This window comes from Bos taurus, chromosome 20 (genome assembly GCF_002263795.3).
Source record: "Bos taurus isolate L1 Dominette 01449 registration number 42190680 breed Hereford chromosome 20, ARS-UCD2.0, whole genome shotgun sequence".
NCBI lineage: Eukaryota > Metazoa > Chordata > Mammalia > Artiodactyla > Bovidae > Bos > Bos taurus.
Window position 1 is genome coordinate 28,799,649 of NC_037347.1, and position 18,260 is coordinate 28,817,908.

The 18,260-nt window shown below is 36.7% G+C and overlaps 1 long non-coding RNA gene across 1 annotated transcript in view; it reads left to right on the forward strand.

Moving 5' to 3' along the window:
• LOC132343227 (uncharacterized) overlaps positions 1–18,260 on the forward strand; it is a 141,435-nt gene that overhangs the window by 25,005 nt on the left and 98,170 nt on the right. Inside the window, exons 2-3 of the long non-coding RNA XR_009491955.1 lie at positions 626–1,647; positions 7,513–7,592. This is a non-coding gene — a long non-coding RNA (uncharacterized lncRNA). The remainder of the gene's footprint in view (positions 1–625; positions 1,648–7,512; positions 7,593–18,260) is intronic.

The window sequence follows — 18,260 nt, forward strand, 5'->3', positions numbered from 1 at the left end:
CATTCATTGCAGGAATTTGGGAGTAAAAGAAATAAAGAGAATACAGTAATAATGTCAAATTAATACTGTGTTTTCAAAGGGCAACATTTGATTGGTGGGAGTTAGAAGAAGTTTACCAGAGAGGTAGTATCAGTTATATAAAACATTAAATAAAATCCCAGTGGAAGTTGAGTATTAGAAGAGGGATTCTTTGTCTTGCATGTTAATATCTCCTCCCCACAACTCCTTTGAGGCAGAAGCCTTAGAGGTAAAGTTCAGTGAAAGCAATTGTAGGTAAGAATAAAGTGTAATCAATTTATGGGAGTTTATATCTGATAGATGCTATTTTCTTGATGAAGCTGAATTTAAATTAATTTTCTAAGAGTAAAAGGAAGTGCTGGGAATTTAAAAACTTATCTTAAAACTTAGTGAATTACATATTCAAGTAAACTATTGTACTTTTCACAGAAACAGATAATTTTATAATTTTACAAAATATATTTTGTAAACAAAACCTAACCTATGGTATTGGATTAGATTCTTGAAATGACATTACCTGGATAAATCTATTCATTGAACATGGTGGTTAGTACAGTTTTCTTTGGGTGTGTGCATGCAGAGAATCGTCCTCATTCTCTCTTCACAGAATGCTTCAGCCAAGTGCCAGAAATTGGACTGAGAGTGGGAAGAAGGAGATTTTACTTTGTTTGGCTTCTTCTAAATGATGAGTGAAATTTCACAGTCATATCCATCTTACTTTTAATAGGTTGCCATCTTTAAAGAAACTTGTCATCTTCTGAAGTGGACAGAAATTGCTTAGAACTGTTAGGTAGTTGGAGTAGGAAAAAGGAGTCCAGAATGGCAGTGGCTAAAAGACAAGGAAGGGAAAAGCCTGCAAAAATAAAACAAAGGAAGCTCTGAGGCTGGAGTGAGGACCCCAAGTAGAAAAAACAGCACTCCTGGCTAGCCCAATTTACATAGGGCAGGCCCAGGGAGGGAGGAGAAAAAAAAACATATAAAAAGGGGAGCCAAAGGGCTCTCTCTCTCTCTCCTCTTAGTGTCCTTTGGGTCGGCATGCCCTCACGCCTCGAGGATGTATTTTCCTTTATTTTCTAAATAAAACAGAGCTGTAACACTGATCTGTCTGGGAGCTGTAACACTGATGTGTCCAAGAACTGTGACACCATCTGTCTGAGGGCTTTAACGTCCGTCGCTCCAAATTTTTGTTGTGATGAGATAGAACCAAGGAAATTACATACTCCCCTGACAGAACAACTGCTTCCTCTTTCTCCCTAAGGGGAAGGTAACCAGACACTGTACCTGTATTTTATAGCTGGTACAGCATGTAGTTAGTGGTTTATATTTGATCTACCTGCACACTGCTCAGTAGACCTTAGTATTTTTTTTTAATGTACCATTAGGTTAGCAAGATGACTTATATAAGACCTTAAGAAAGAGCTTGAATTGCATTTGGATTTCCATCTGAGCTTTTTAAAATGCTAAGGCACTGGCAGACGCTTACATGAACACTTGATATTGTTCTTTGACACCACCTTAGACTAAAATACACCTTTCTTTGTGTTTTGCATACTCCATGGGAAACCACAAAATGTAAGGAGCTGCCAGAAGCAAAGATCAGCAAGGCTATAAAAGGACAAACAACCCAAGGTACCAAATGTTTCTTCTCTGGTTGGAAATTTTGCTCAGAGCATAAATGATGAAATGAGAGCAAAGGCTGCATCAAAACAATGCAGACTTTTAAAATAAAAAGGAAATGTGAACTTTGTGAGAATATATCCTCACCTCTTTGTTGCCTTCCTCAAATATGCTTTACTTGACAATGCCCTGTTATCATGCGGTACTTAAGCAATTCTGAAGAAAATACTCTTTCTTAAAGTAGTTGGAAAACTGTATGAAAGAAAATGTTTTGAAAGATTTGTGCATAGAATGAAAACATTTTGGCTGTTAACATTTCTGTTAGATATTTGTAGCAGTAGATATTCTGTAGATATTCAAAGCAGTAGTTGCTCTATGTATATATTCATGTACACTTTTTAATGTATTTTTTAAAGTCTTTGAAGACAAATAAATTTAATCTTATCTGAAATGCATTTTTATCATATAGGCTGGATATATTAGAGTACTGTGGTGAAATCTGAAATGGTTGTTTTAATTAGAGAAAAAGAACATACTTTAAAAATTTCTTCAAAAAATTTCATATATCATGTGGAAATAATAGACAAGACATTTTTAGGTCATACTCTTAATTAGTGGAAATAGATAGTTTCTTGTACATTTTGCTTAATTTTCAGGCAGTAGGCCTCTACTCCAGCCCCTGGAGATTAATCATGATTTGTAGAATTAAGGTAATTGCTAAATTCTCCAGGGGGCTTCCCTGGTGGCTCAGTAGTAAAGAACCCATCTGGCAGTGCAGGAGATGCAGGTTTGATCCCTGGCTCAGGAAGATCCCCTGGAGAAGGAATGGCAATGCCCTCTGTATTTTTGCCTGGAGAATTGCAAGGACAGAGGAGCCTGGTGAACTATAGTCCATGGAATCACCAGGGAGTCAGATACAACTTAGTGACTAAATAGCAACAACAACTGAATTCTTCACTAGTGACTGGATACACAATCAAGGTAGTGGTGGGTGAATGATTCAATTTTGGCCAATAAAATGTAAAGAGAAGTTTGCTGGAGTGGGTGGTCTCAAGAGCAGATATGACTTTCTTCTTAACCACATCTTTCAGCCTTAAGCAAGAGCTTAATACCTGGCGCCAGTGTGGCCGTATTTTAGTCAAGGGGCAACATTAGCAGAAGGATGAGAAGTCAACAGGCTAAGGAGAATGACCTGCAAATACAAAGTACCCGTGTACTGACAGCATTTCCAAGCAGCTAATCATTTTTATGCCTATTTGGAGACTTCTTATATATGAGAAATAAAGCATTTTTGGTTAAGGCAATATTAGTTTAGCTCCCTATTATTTTAGGCTGAGAATTATCCTGAATACAAGTAGCTTCTGTTGAACTGTATTTTAATTTCACTTAATTTTAAGAATTAACATGCAGTAAAATTGCCTTTTGGGAGGTATAGCTCTGTGAATTTTATAAATTTGTGTGAACACTACAACAGCAAGGTAGTGTTTACACAAATTACACGAAGAGCTCTGTGACTCCCAAAATCTCCCTCTTGCTACCCCTTTGTAAATAACCCCTTTGTAGTAATACCCTACCCCTACTTCTAAACTTTGGCACCCAATAAATTGTTCTCTGTCACTACAGATGTCTTTTTGAGAATATCATAAAAATTGAATTGTACAGTACACAACATTTTGAGACTGGCTTAATTCACTCACCATAATGTTTTTGAGATTTATTCAAAACACTCTATGTATTGAGTTTGTTCATTTTTACTGTTGAGTTCATTGCATAAAAGTACCACAGTTTGTTTAATCATTAACCTATTAAAGGGCATTGGGCTATTCTCAGTTTTGGATGGTTATAAGTAGAGCTGTTGAAAACGTCTGTAAAAAAAAGTTTTTATGTAAACATATGTTTTCATTATACTAGGGCAAATACTTAGGAGTGGAAATTCTGAGTCATATGGTAAATATATCCATATTTCACTTTGTAAGAAACTGTCAAACTGTTTTTCAAGAATGGCTGTTTCATTTTGCATTTTCATAATGAATGAGAGTGTCAGTTGTTCCACATTCAAACTAGTGCTTTACATTGTCAGAAATTTATAATTTTAAAATGTAATAATCACCATAGACCTCTTCATTTATTTATGCTATCTCTAATTTTTCATCAGTTTCACTTTTCAGAATTCAGATGTTTTTATATTCATATTTAATAATCTCATTTTTTGGAGATATTATACATACTATTATTTTTAAATTTTGGTTTGTAATTGTTCCAATTTCCAATTGGTGATATATAGAAATATATTGTGTATTTTCCTTGTTTTATGTGATTTTACTTTACTCACAAATTAGCTCTAGGAGTTTCAAAATAGATTTATTATGATTTTTTACATAGACAATCATGTTATTAATGAGTAGGAAAAATCTTAGTTCTTCCTTTTCAATCCATATACCTTTAATTTCTATTTGGTAGCTTACTTCACTGATTAGGACTTCTAATAAGATGTTGAATAGGAGTGGTGAAAACCAACATCCTTATCTTGTTCACAATGTTAGAGGCAAATCATTCAGTTTTTCATCTTTAAATAAGATATTCACTGAAGGTTTCTAAATACTTTTAAAAATAAGATAGAAGAAATTCCTTTTTATTCTGAGTTAGCTGAGAGTTTTTATTAGGAATAAATTTTGAATTTTGTCAAATGCTTTTTCTACATGAAATGATAATTATTTTTTTTCTATTAATGTGAGAGATTATATAGATTGATTTTCAAATACTAAGCCAGCCTTTGCATTCCTCATAGCTCAGATGGTAAAGAATTCGCCTGCACTGCAGGAGACCCCGGTTCAATTACTGGGTCAAGAAGCTCTGCTGGAGAAGGGATAGGCTACCCACTCCAGTACTCTTGGGCTTCCCTCGTCATTCAGCTGGTAAAGAATCCGCCTGCAATGTGCGAGACCTGGGTTCGATCCCTGGGTTGGGAAGATCCCCTGGAGAAGGGAAAGGCTACCCACTCCAGTATTCTGGCCAAGAGAATTCCATGGACTCTATAGTCCATTGTGGGGAGGGGGATGATGGCAGACAAAGAGTTGGACAGAAGTAAGCGATTTTAACTTCGCTTTGCATTCTAACTATAATTCTCCACTTAGTTGTTGTTCATTGTGCTTTTAATATATTGCTAGATTTAATTTGTGAATATTTTGCTGAAGATTTTTTTGCTTCTTTACTCGTGAGGAATATTGGTAGGTAGTTGTTTCTTCTTATCCTGTCTGCCCACTTGTGGTGTCAGATTAATGCTGGAGTTCAGAAAATGAATTAGAAAGGGTTCTCTACTCTTCTATTTTCAGGAAGATGTTTTATAGGATTGATGTTATTTTTTCCTTATATGTTTGGCAAAAGTCATCAGCAAAACAACCCAGACCTGTAGATTTCTTTAAAAGAAGATTTTAAACTATTGATTCAATTTCTTTAGTAGTTCTAAAACTATTCAGATTATTTATTTAATTTTAGATTAGTTTTGGTAGTTAAGTTTTCAAGAAATTGGTCCATTTTATCTAAGTTGTTGAATTTATGTGTGTAGAGTTGTTTATAGTATTCCATAATGGCCATTTTAATGTCTACATGCTCTGTAGTGATATTCTTTCTCTAATTCTCCACATTGGGAATTTATGTCTTTTGTATTTTTTTCTTCGTGTGTCTTGCTAGGATTTTATCAATTTTATTAATCAGTTTTTACGTTCATTGATTTCCTTTATTATTTTTGTTTTCTATTTATACTTTCTATTCTTTTTCTTTTTTTAAGATAGTAGTTTCCAGTTTTTTCAAATCTTAAGTTTTTTCAAATCTTTTTTAACCAATCTATTTTTAAATTTTTAAGTTCTTGATACTACAGAGCTATACTGACATTTATTAACATTCCACTCTTACATTTCTTATGAACAAACGTAAATAAAATTCATAAGCCAAAAGCCTAAACAAAGCTGTTTAAAACAGAGAAATGCTTATAAAACTAATATGGATCCTAGCATTAACAGCTGAGCAGAGAATGTGATTTTTAAATTCTTAGCAGGTGATAAAGTTGTGTAGAAACTGAACACTTACAAATTATTTAAAACCTAGAATCAGAAATCCAGAGAAAGCAATGGCACCCCACTCCAGTGTTCTTGCCTGGAGAATCCCAGGGACGGGGGAGCCTGGTGGGCTGCCATCTGTGGTGTCGCACAGAGTCAGACACGACTAAAACGACTTAGCAGCAGCAGTAGCAGAATCATAAATCACACAATTGGATGATGGGAAAACAGCAGAAAATACGTATGAGTGAGCCTACACTATTCTAGCTATACCCCATGCCCTTGGAGAGGAAAGCCTGGCATTAGTTAAATATTGGTCCAGACTAATACTGTCAGAAGAACCAGTGATAGTAACCTGTCTACTAGAAGAGCTTTCCACTGGATTGGCATTTAAATATTTTTAAAAATTCTTTCTCTCTGTTAAAGAAAATGCATAATTTCTGTTGATCTGTTTTATTTATTTATTTTTATTTTATTTTTAAACTTTACATAATTGTATTAGAGTTTTATCTACTCTTTACTCTCTCAGATCTGATTATTGAGCCCATCAAATGATATTTTAAAAGTTTGATTATTGTTTCAGTTAGAAAATTTCAATTTGATTTTCTGTGTAACTTCTGTTTCTTAGTAGTATGTTTCCATCTTTTCATTCATTTCAAGAGTTTTTGTCTTTATTTTTTATAAGATTTAAAAAGAAAAAAACAGCTTCATTAAAGTCTTTGTCAAACAAGTCCTGGTATCTCTGTCAACTTGGTGTTGGTATATGTTGATTGTCTTTTTTCCATGCATATTTAGATTTCCCTGATTCTTCATATCCAAGTAATTTTGGGTTGTATCATGGACATTTTGCTTTATGAGACACTGAGTCTCTTAAAATTTTATTAGAAATATTTACATTTTTGTTTTAGCAGGAAAAACATTCAATGCCACTCGGATGAAAAGTTCCAGTTTGGCCTTCTTTTGATTGTGTTTACAGCATCAGTTCTACTTCAAAGCCTTTACAGTGCTCTTTGTATCTGCCACATGTGTGTGCTACCCAGTGGCCAGTCTGAGATCTAGACAGTGATCTATATCTTACTTGTTTTCAAAAAGTCTATGATACACTGTTTAGGATCAAAAGTATATATGCACAGCTCAGTGGTGAGTTCAGTAGTTCATAAGCTCATTTATAAGAATTATTTCCCAATATTCTCCCTCTTTATAATCTCATTAATACTTTCTGATTCCCCAGGAATCCTCTGACTTGCAATATGGGATTTTATTTGCCCTGTTCTTCCACTCATTTCCTTTGAATGTGATCATGTCTGGAGCCAAACAGTGGAATCACAGAGACATAAAAGCAGTTGACATACTCCCCACATCTTGGGTTCATGGTTCCATTTTTTTAGAGGGAATATTTATCCTCCTCCATAGTGGTAAGCCCTCATGAGTCATCATGAGCTGGGGCAAGAGACAACAGTGAGAAGAAAGAGAGAGCTATCCACTTCTCTTTCTGAGTATTATGAGGCCGCTTTCCTAATCCTCCTACCTGACTTGATGTCTTCTCCTCCAGAGCTTCTTGTGTGTGCTGATGTCCACTTACAGATCTGAAATTTTGTTGAAACCAGATAAGAAAATACTGATGTTCTCAGATAGCTGCTCCATCTATTATGTCTAGGATTTATATATACATTCAGTAAGAGAGACAAGATGAAGGATGCTTGCTGAAACAAAAAATAATCTCATGATTTTACACTTTATTTTTAAAAATGTACTGTGGTTAGTACTGTTTCTGAGTCTAGTTGTTCAAAACTAACAGTTAAACCTGTCATCCATCCAATAGGCAATCACCCTACAGATGCTTATCACATCAGACCAACCAGGAATCACAAATTCATATTCAGAGAGAAGATAAGGTTTGTGGTAAGTCTGATTTATAGAAATTAATCATTGTGCTCTTCCCATTTCTACATCTTTAATGGTATCACCATATGTATCATTATATTTTAATATTAATAACAGCTATGATGACTGGTGTTTACCATATAAGTGCTTCTCTTGTTTTATATAATTTGATCGTTACTATTAACAGCATACAATAGAGTGCTATTCTTGATATGGAAAAGTTGGAATTTAAAAAATTTAATTCATAGCTCAAATATCAGACAGCTAGAAAAAAAAGGTGCTACCAAATTCAAACAGGAGTTATTTGACACCAGTATTTATTCTCTTGGTCAGTCTGTACGATTTACCTCACATGAAACTCATACTATTTCATGAGTACAATCAAGCTATGTATTGCTAAAACTAAAGTACATATTCAGCTAAATTTATAGTTCTGGCTTATTAAATCTACTCAGTTAATAAGAAGTTTTCATATTACTAAAACAACTTAAGAACTAGAGTACATCCTTATAGAAAATGTTATAAAAATTGTTGTTATACTCTACATGTAAAATGTCAGTCAATTCTTGCCATACAATAAGCTCTTGCTATCTTTTCATACCTTTTCCAATTTATTTCTTTAAAGTCATTATATTAAATTATATTTGTTACGGTTTCAGGCATTATGTCCTATAGTATCCATCACATCAATAAAAAAAAAGCAATAAAGATAACAGACACTTTAGTGTATTATAATACAATATGACACCCCATATAATAATGATGTTGAAGATTTTATTCTGCCAAATGGCTGCATGTTCACTGAAGTTTGTTCAGCCAGTGATCTGTTCAGCATAATGTAACTGGAAGGTATTACCTTTGTCAAAATCTACCTTCTTCAGTTCAGTTCAGTTCAGTTCAGTTCAGTCGCTCAGTCGTGTCTGACTCTTTGCGACCCCATGAATCACAGCACGCCAGGCCTCCCTGTCCATCACAAACTCCCAGAGTTCACTCAGACTCAAGTCCATCGAGTCAGTGATGTCATCCAGCCATCTCATCTGCTGGCGTCCCCTTCTCCTCCTGCCCCCAATCCCTCCCACCATCAGAGTCTTTTCCAATGAGTCAACTCTTCGCATGAGGTGGCCAAAGTACTGGAGTTTCAGCTTTAGCATCATTCCTTTCAAAGAAATCCCAGGGCTGATCTCCTTCAGAATGGACTGGTTGGATCTCCTTGCAGTCCAAGGGACTCTCAAGAGTCTTCTCCAACACCACAGTTCAAAAGCATCAATTCTTCAGCGCTCAGCTTTCTTCACAGTCCAACTCTCACATTCATACATGACCACTGCAAAAACCATAGCCTTGACTAGTCGAACCTTTGTTGGCAAAATAATGTCTCTGCTTTTGAATATGCTATCTAGGTTGGTCATAACTTTCCTTCCAAGGAGTAAGCATCTTTTAATTTCATGGCTGCAGTCACCATCTGCAGTGATTTTGGAGCCCAGAAAAATAAAGTCTGACACTGTTTCCACTGTTTCCCCATCTATTTCCCAAGAAGAGATGGGACTGGATGCCATGATCTTCGTTTTCTGAATGTTGAGCTTTAAGCCAACTTTTTCACTCTCCACTTTCACTTTCATCAAGAGGCTTTTGAGTTCCTCTTCACTTTCTGCCATAAGGGTGGTGTCATCTGCATATCTGAGGTTATTGATGTTTCTCCCGGCAATCTTGATTCCAGCTTGTGTTTCTTCCAGTCCAGCATTTCTCATGATGTACTCTGCATAGAAGTTAAATAAGCAGGGTGACAATATACAGCCTTGACGTACTCCTTTTCCTATTTGGAACCAGTCTGTTGTTCCATGTCCAGTTCTAACTGTTGCTTCCTGACCTGCAATACAGATTTCTCAAGAGGCAGATCAGGTGGTCTGGTATTCCCATCTCTTTCAGAATTTTCCACAGTTTATTGTGATCCACACAGTCAAAGGCTTTGGCATAGTCAATAGAGCAGAAATAGATGTTTTTCTGGAACTCTCTTGCTTTTTCCATGATTCAGCGGATGTTAGCAATTTGATCTCTGGTTCCTCTGCCTTTTCTAAAACCAGCTTGAACATCTGGAAGTTCACCGTTCACGTATTGCTGAAGCCTGGCTTGGAGAATTTTGAGCATTACTTTACTAGCATGTGAAATGAGTGCAATTGTGTGGTAGTTTGAGCATTCTTTGGCATTGCCTTTCTTTGGGATTGGAATGAAAACTGACCTCTTCCAGTCCTGTGGCCACTGCTGAGTTTTCCAAATTTGATGGCATATTGAGTGCAGTACTTTCACAGCATCATCTTTCAGGATTTGAAATAGCTCAACTGGAATTCCATCACCTCCACTAGCTTTGTTCATAGTGATGCTTTCTAAGGCCCACTTGACTTCACATTCCAGGATGTCTGGCTCTAGGTCAGTGATCACACCATCGTGATTATCTGGGTTGTGAAGATCTTTTTTGTACAGTTCTTCTGTGTATTCTTGCCACCTCTTCTTAGTATCTTCTGCTTCTGTTAGGTCCATACCATTTCTGTCCTTTATCAAGCCCATCTTTGCATGAAATGTCCCCTTGGTATCTCTAATTTTCTTGAAGAGATCTCTAGTCTTTCCCATTCTGTTGTTTTCCTCTATTTCTTTGCATTGATCACTGAGGAAGGCTTTCCTATCTCTTTTTGCCATTCTTTGGAACTCTGCATTCAGATGCTTATATTTTTCCTTTTCTCCTTTGCTTTTCACTTCTCTTCTTTTCACAGCTATTTGTAAGGCCTCCCCAGGCTGCCATTTTGCTTTTTTGCATTTCTTTTCCATGGGGATGGTCTTGATCCCTGTCTCCTGTACAATGTCACAAACCTCATTCCATAGTTCATCAGGCACTCTATCTATCAGATCTAGGCCCTTGAGTATATTTCTCACTTCCACTGTATAATCATAAGGGATTTGATTTAGGTCATACCTGAATGGTCTAGTGGTTTTCCCTACTTTCTTCAATTTAAGTCTGAATTTGGTAATAAGGATTTCATGATCTGAGCCACAGTCAGCTCCCCGTCTTGTTTTTGTTGACTGTATGGAGCTTCTCCATCTTTGGCTGCAAAGAACATAATCAATATAATTTCAGTGTTGACCATTTGGTGATGTACATGTGTAGAGTCTTCTCTTGTATTGTTGAGAAGAAAGGAAAAGTTGCCCTTTCATATATGCAATATCTTTGTCTTTCTGTCTTCACACACACACACACACACACACACACACAGGTGCATGCGCACACATAAAATATTACTGTGATTAACAGTGCAAATATGTGGTCAATGCACTTCTATTGAATTTCAATCTAGCCATTACTAGTTGACCTCGGGTAAGATATTTATTTTGATGAACATTAGTACTTTCATCTACAAAATGGTGATAATGATATTACCTTTCTCATAGTTTTGAGCACTGAATAATATATTGCATAAAAAACATCTGGCCATATGCCTACATACTGTGTAATCTTTCTAAATTTTATTATTTATTCATATATGTTTTATTCTGAATTTTTTATGTTGCATTAGTATTTTTACTATCATTCGAGCACTGCATTATTTTCATGAAGGCACATAATTATACATATATCTATGAGGCATGACGTTTGATTGAATAAAGGGAAAAAATGTTTTGTTATTTCTTAGGGGTTTGTCTAAGTCTGGGGTCAAAAAAATCAAATGATCTCAGAAAGTGCCAGGGAGACTGTGCACATGTGTAAGAAGGCTAGTGTAGAATAAGGGAAAGTGGTATCAACTACAGCAAACCGGTGGATACATGATCCTTGTAAAGGCATTCAGTTTTACAGATACATCTGCCTGCAGGCATTCCACCCATAACCCCTGAGTCTGCAGCTCTTGACATTGAGAGGTGTGGGAAATCCCTGATTTATACAATTAATACTATCAGTGTGATATTTGAAAAAAAAAGTGAAAGAAGAGAATAATAGAAATTGTATGTTCAAAGTTTGCACATTTTAAGTTAAAATTCATAAATTTCTCATTGTCAGTCTTTTGATGTGAGTCAGTTGTCTCTCATTTGAGTATGCAAAATAATGCCTGTCATCTTTCTGAAATAAATCACACTATATTCTACAGTTCTGATTTTTAGTTTCATGAAAATAAAATGGGAAATCGAAGTCAGTTTTGAAGTAATCTGAAGGCAGAATCTTTTTAGATTTTATGATTTTTCCTCCCAATATTAATCATACCTAATTTGGTGGCATCTTTATTTTTATTATTGTACTTGTCAAAAATTTCTAAAACTTCCAAAAGAATTTTGACAGAAGTAGCAACAGTACTTATTTGGAAGAAAATATTTAACTAAATTTTATCATTTCAATGATAATTCAAGGGAAATAAAAGTTTTGGAATGATACAGCTGCCTCTATTTATATTATTTATGCTTTACCTCTCTTTATATGATTCTTTTACATATATTCTCTATATGTGTGCATGTACATGCCGAGTCTCTTCAGTTGTGTCCGACTGATTGTGACCCTATGGACTGTTGCTCGCCAGGCTCTGTGTCCATGGGATTCTCCAGGCAAGAATACTGGAGTGGATTGGCATGCCCTCCTCCAGGGAACTTCACCACCCAGGGATCAAACCTGCATCTCTTATGTCTCCCGTATTGGCTGGTGGGTTCTTTACCACTAGCTCCACCTGGGAAGCCTCTATTCTCTATGTATTCTGTTTTATATATATATATATATATATATATATATATATATATATATATATATTTCACACACATACCTACAAATATTTACTAGGAGTGGTTTAGGAAACTAGGAATGATATTTATTATTATTAACATGATAATTATTTCCCTGTAATAATGAAACATGAAGTCAGCTTAAAACTCCACGTATTTTAACTCGAAACTTCAGAAGTTACAATAATCTAAACTTTCTTTAAAATACCTTCCATTTAAATTTAGGAGGAAGTCATGCCAATTTTGGGCTTCCCTGGTGGCTCAGATGTTAAAGAATCCACCTGCAATGCAGGAGACCTGGGTTCGATCCCTGGGTCAGGAAAATCCCCTGGAGGAGGGCTTGGCAACCCACTGCAATATTCTTGCCTGGAGAATCCCCATGGACAGAGAAGCCTGGTAGGTTACAATTCATAGTGTTGCAAAGAGTCAGGTACGACTGAGCAACTTAGCACAGCACAGCACATGCCAATTTTATTTCAAAACATTTAATTCAAACAATCACTCTTTTTCAGGTTTATAAGACTTGTCAGTTAATAAACAGCATTTTATTAAACACTATCTGTTAGACGCTGTGCTAGTCTCTGAGCACACCACAGTGGAGAAGGTAGAATTAGCTCCTGACCTTGTGGTACTTACAGGAAGAATGCTGTTAAAGAAATAATTATAAGAGCTAAATGTGATATGGAGAAGTACAGGATGATTTGGTAGTCTGAAATATGAGACTTAAAGGGGATGTTAAAGACTGTATCTATACCTAAAATCTCTACTAAGTGGTATTTTGGCCTATGATTGAACTCTTGTGATGGAAAATCCATGGTCAGTTAATTAGTCCATTTGCTCCTGAAGAAAAAATCAACAATTTGTAGCCTAGCAAACTTGAACTTTCTCACTCACTTGGGCTTCCCCACTCATTTGAGTACAGTGCTGAGACAGATGACAAAATGCCTGAAAAAAAGATTTGTGTGCCACTACATGCTATAGTTCTTAAATTCCTTGACTCTTGTGAAAATAAATTTTCGATACTATAGCAGGTTCCACTGCTATGTCAACATTTTAGAGATGGGGCTTTTTCCTATGTGTCTGATCTCTAAATCATATATCTGAGGACCAAATTTTTTTTCTTAAATCATTTATCCCTTGTAGCACTTTGACCATGTCATATTCTTTATATAAAAGGTCCTGATTCTCTAGCTTTCCTAATGCCACAGTGGTAGGACAGCAATGTCAGATTCAAATTTGTTATTTCTCTCTTGATTGTCTCAGTCAGAGATGAATAAAGTATGTGGTGCTCATATGTAGTGACCTTGCAAAAGAATTTGTTCTGTTGCCCCAAACAACAGTCATTTGTTGTTTGGAGTGAGTCATTAATTTTCTCTGACAGATTGAAGATGGTATGGGAATTAAGGTGCAACCTACAGACCACCTGTCTCAGATGACATAACCAATGACATCATTTTGCTTTTACTGTCCAATCACATTTGTTCTAATCTCTGACCAGTGCATGCTAGCTCCAGAAGATACTTTTCCAAATGACCTGAATCAAGACTAATAACATTTATATCTGAGTTTTCCATCTGTCCTGCATGATAAATAGAGACTGAACCTGATTAATATTTTACAGTCTGCATTCACAACTACTTGGGAGAAATAACCAAAAAGTCATAATTCATTGAGTAGGACCTGTTTTGTGTGTGTTTTAAATTCTTTTTCTCTCTCTTAGAAATTTGCATCTTTATATTTGGGAAGAGCCCCAGTAAATAAGAAACTCCCCTTCTCCATGTGTCTTTCCAGTTTATTGCAATTATGTTGGCTGTATTGTATCTTAATTTTAAGCTGTTTCACCAAGTATTATGTTATTTGTTTAATAGCCTCACCAAAATGATAATATTGGTATGAATGAAGGGTAGTCCAGCAGCACTCAGGGCTGCTGAGGGTAGCATGCTAATCCAACATAAATGGATCTGGGAAAGATAAGATAGATCTGCTTTATTTTGTTCAGAAAATAAGCCATTACAGAAAAGTTTTAAGGTTATTTAGGTGTATATACACTTCTCATAAATGGAAGGAATGTATTAATGAAAAGAGAGAAAGAGGGAGCATAAATCCAATTATTATTATTTATTTACCACTGATGTCTGGTAGTAAAGTGGTCATTATTTAATCTAGTAACCAATTTACATTTAATGAGGGCTCACTATATTTAAGACAGTGAGAATAAGGTACACTGCCTGCAGCATATCTTAAAGGCTCACACAATTAAGTTGAGAACACAAATATTTATCGGTTTAAGAAGAGTCTACAGGATATGTGAACAGACTGATGAAACTAACACCAGAGAATCAAGAGAGACCTCTCTGAGGGAACAATGGCTAGACTGAGATCTGAAGGGTAAACAGAACTTTAGTGACTCATCTGTACATGCCTAGCACCTCTCAGATGGTAAAGAATCTGCCATGTGGGAGACCCGAGTTCAATCCCTGGGTCAGAAAGATCCCCTGGAAAAGGAAATGTCAACCCACTCAATATTTTTGTCTGGAGAATTCCATGGACAGAGGAGCCTGGCAGGCTGCAGTCCCTGAGGTCGCAGTCGGACATGACTGAGCAACTAACACTTTCCCTTTTACTTATCATATGCATTCAGAGATATACCTTTCTCCATCAGCGATGGCACTCTTCCCTATCCCAGCAGAAAGTTCTGGCTCTGGGTCTGAACCCAGATTATAAAGTAAGAATATCCTGAGCTTACCTCCTCTCATGGGCACACCAGCGTTGCCACTACTTACAGAGCAACCATCTCTGAGAATGACCTGAAGATTAGCAGAAAAAATGTTCCACAACAATACATATAAAGAAAAGGCCACAACAAGATAGGTAGGCTGCTGCTGCTAAGTCACTTCAGTCGTGTCCAACTCTGTGCGACCCCATAGATGGCAGACCACCAGGCTCTTCTGTCCATGGGATTCTCCAAGCAAGAATACTGGAGTGGGTTGCCATTTCCTTCTCCAAAGATAGGTAGGAGGGGTGGAGATATGGTCTAGTCAGGACCCGTATCCCCAGTACTGTGAACCAGAAGGGTGGAAGAAAAGTCACAACTACAAAGTTCTTTCTTGAGGAGCAAGGCGTCTGACCCTCACTCAGGCTCAACAGCCTGGGGGTCTGTACCAGGAATATGAGCCCCCAAAATGTTGGGCTTTGAAAACTAAGCGGGGCTTATGTTCAGAGAGCCAAACAACTGTGGGAAACTGAGATTCCACTCTTAAAGGGCACATGCAAAATTCACTCAATCTGAGTCCCAATGTAGAGGCAGCAATTTGAAAGGTGCCACTTGCTTCCCTGGTGGCACAGAGGTTAAAGCGTCTGCCTGGAATGCGGGAGACCAGGTTTCGATCCCTGGTTAGGGAAGATCCCCTGGAGAAGGAAATGGCAACCCACTCCAGTACTCTTGCCTGGAGAATCCCATGGAGGGAGGAGCCTGGTAGGCTACAGTCCATGGGGTCGCAAAGAGTCAGACATGACTTCACTTTCACTTTCACTTGCTAAACTTGAAGAGAGATAGGAGGCAGCTGTAACACTCCCTGGGGACTGAGATTCTGGCAGCAGTAATTTTTGTGATCTTATTCTACTTTGCAGACAGCTATACTAGAGGACTGCCATTTTGAAATACTCCTTCTATACTATTACTTCCAGGGGCCTGTGGCACCAACCAGTTCCTGCAGTGGTTATGCAACACCAGTCTCATAGTCAGTTGTGTTAGGGGCTTGCCTTGCCTACCAGAACCTCTGCAGTGGTTGTGAACTGGGGATTTCTGCCCCCTAGCAGCAGTAACATACCATTGTTCCTTATACCGAGTCACATTGAGGGCCTACCCTACTTGCTACATGAATGTACATGAATGTACCTACAGTCATGCACTGCTGGGCATTGCAGCCAGCTGGGCCAGGAGTCAGCCCTGAATACCAGAGTGACTGTAGCAGTCATCACCACCACAACAGAAAGGTGCATACAGCTCACATTGGGAATACCTGTTACACATCTGGCTCTGGTGGCCAGAGAGGGGTGTGCTTCTGGGTCCTAGAGGACATCTACTACATAAGACCACTTCTCCAAGGTTGAGAGATATAACTTACCTACCAAATACAAAGAAGTAAACACAGAGACTTCCCTGTTGGCTCAGACGGTAAAGCGTCTGTCTACAATGCGGGAGACCTGGGTTCGATCCCTGGGTGGGGAAGATCCCCTGGAGAAGAAAATGGCAACCCACTCCAGTACTATTGCCTGGAAAATCCCACGGATGGAGGAGCCTGGTAGGCTACAGTCCATGGGGTCGCAAAGAGTCAGACACGACTGAGCGACTTCACTTAAGTCTTAAATACAGAGAATTAGGCAAAATGAGGAGACAGAAGAATATGTTCCAAATGAAAGACCAAGACAAAACCTCAGAAAAAGGACTAAACAAAATGGAAATATTTTGATCTACTCAATAAAAAGTTCAGGATAATTGTCATAAATATGGTCACAAAACGGGATAAAAATGGATGAACACTGTGAGAATTTCAACAAAGAGATAAAAAATGTATAATCAACCAGAACTGAAGAATACAACTAAAGTAAAAAGTACACTAAAGGGAATCAACAGTAAATTAGATGATATAGAAGAATGAACCAGAGATCTAGAAGATAAGAGTAGTGAAAATAATGGAAGCTGAAAAGAAAAAAGTATGAGAAAAATGAATATAGTTTAAAGGACCTTGGGGATAACATCAAGTGCAGAAATACTCACATTATAGGGGTCTTGGAAGGAGAAGAGATAGAGAAAGGGGCAGAGAACTTTTTGAAGAAATAATAGCTGAAAACATCCTTAACCTGGCAAGGAAACAGACATCTAGGTCCAAGAAACACAGAGAGTCCCAAACAAGATGAATCTAGAGGTCCCCACCAAGACATACTATAATTAAAATGAAAAAAGCAAAGGTAAAGAAACTAACAGTGGCAATGGAGACACAGCTAGTTATGTACAAGGGAGCTCCCAGAATACAATAAACTGACTTTTCAGCAGAAACTTTGCAGGTTAGAAGGAAGTGGAATGATATGATAGGGAAAAAATTGACAACCAAGAGTACCTGACTTGGCAAGATTATCATTTAGAGTTTTATATACAAGCAAAAGCTGAAGGAGTTCATCACCACTAAACTGGCCTTACAAGAAATGTTAAAAGGATTATTCTAAGTGGAGAAGAGATGGCTACAACTGGAAATAAGAAAATTATGAAAGAAAAAAATCTCATGTAGAGGCAAACCTATAGTAACATTATAAAACTAGTAAGAAGGTTAAAAGACAAAAGTAGTAAAAATCGTCCAAATCTATAATAACCACTTACAGAATATGCAAAATAAAAACATGTAAAATATAACATAAAAAATATAAAAACTTGGGGGGTATGAAAATATAAGGCTTTTAAAATGCATTTCAACTTAAAAGATAGACAGCCTAAAAGGGACAACCACATATATATGGTTATAACCTATAACCATATAATATATAACCTATATATGTGAATATATATATACACACATGTAAAACATGTATGTGTGTGTATATATATACACACATATATATATAGGTTTTAGGTTGTTTTTATGTCATTATTTATAAACTTCATGGTAATCACAAACCAAAAGTCTACAGTAGATACACAAGCATTAAAAGGAAAGGAATTCAGTTATGACATTAGAGATAGTCATCAAGTCACAAGGGAAGAGAGAAAGAGAAGAAAGAGAGAACTATGAAAAGAATTTTAAAAACCCATTTAACAGTACTACCCAAAGCAGTCTACAAATTCAGTGTAATCTCTATCAAATGACCAATAGAAATTTTCATAGAACAAAATTTTTTTTACAACTTATATAGAAATACAAAAAATCCCATATAGCCAAAGCAATC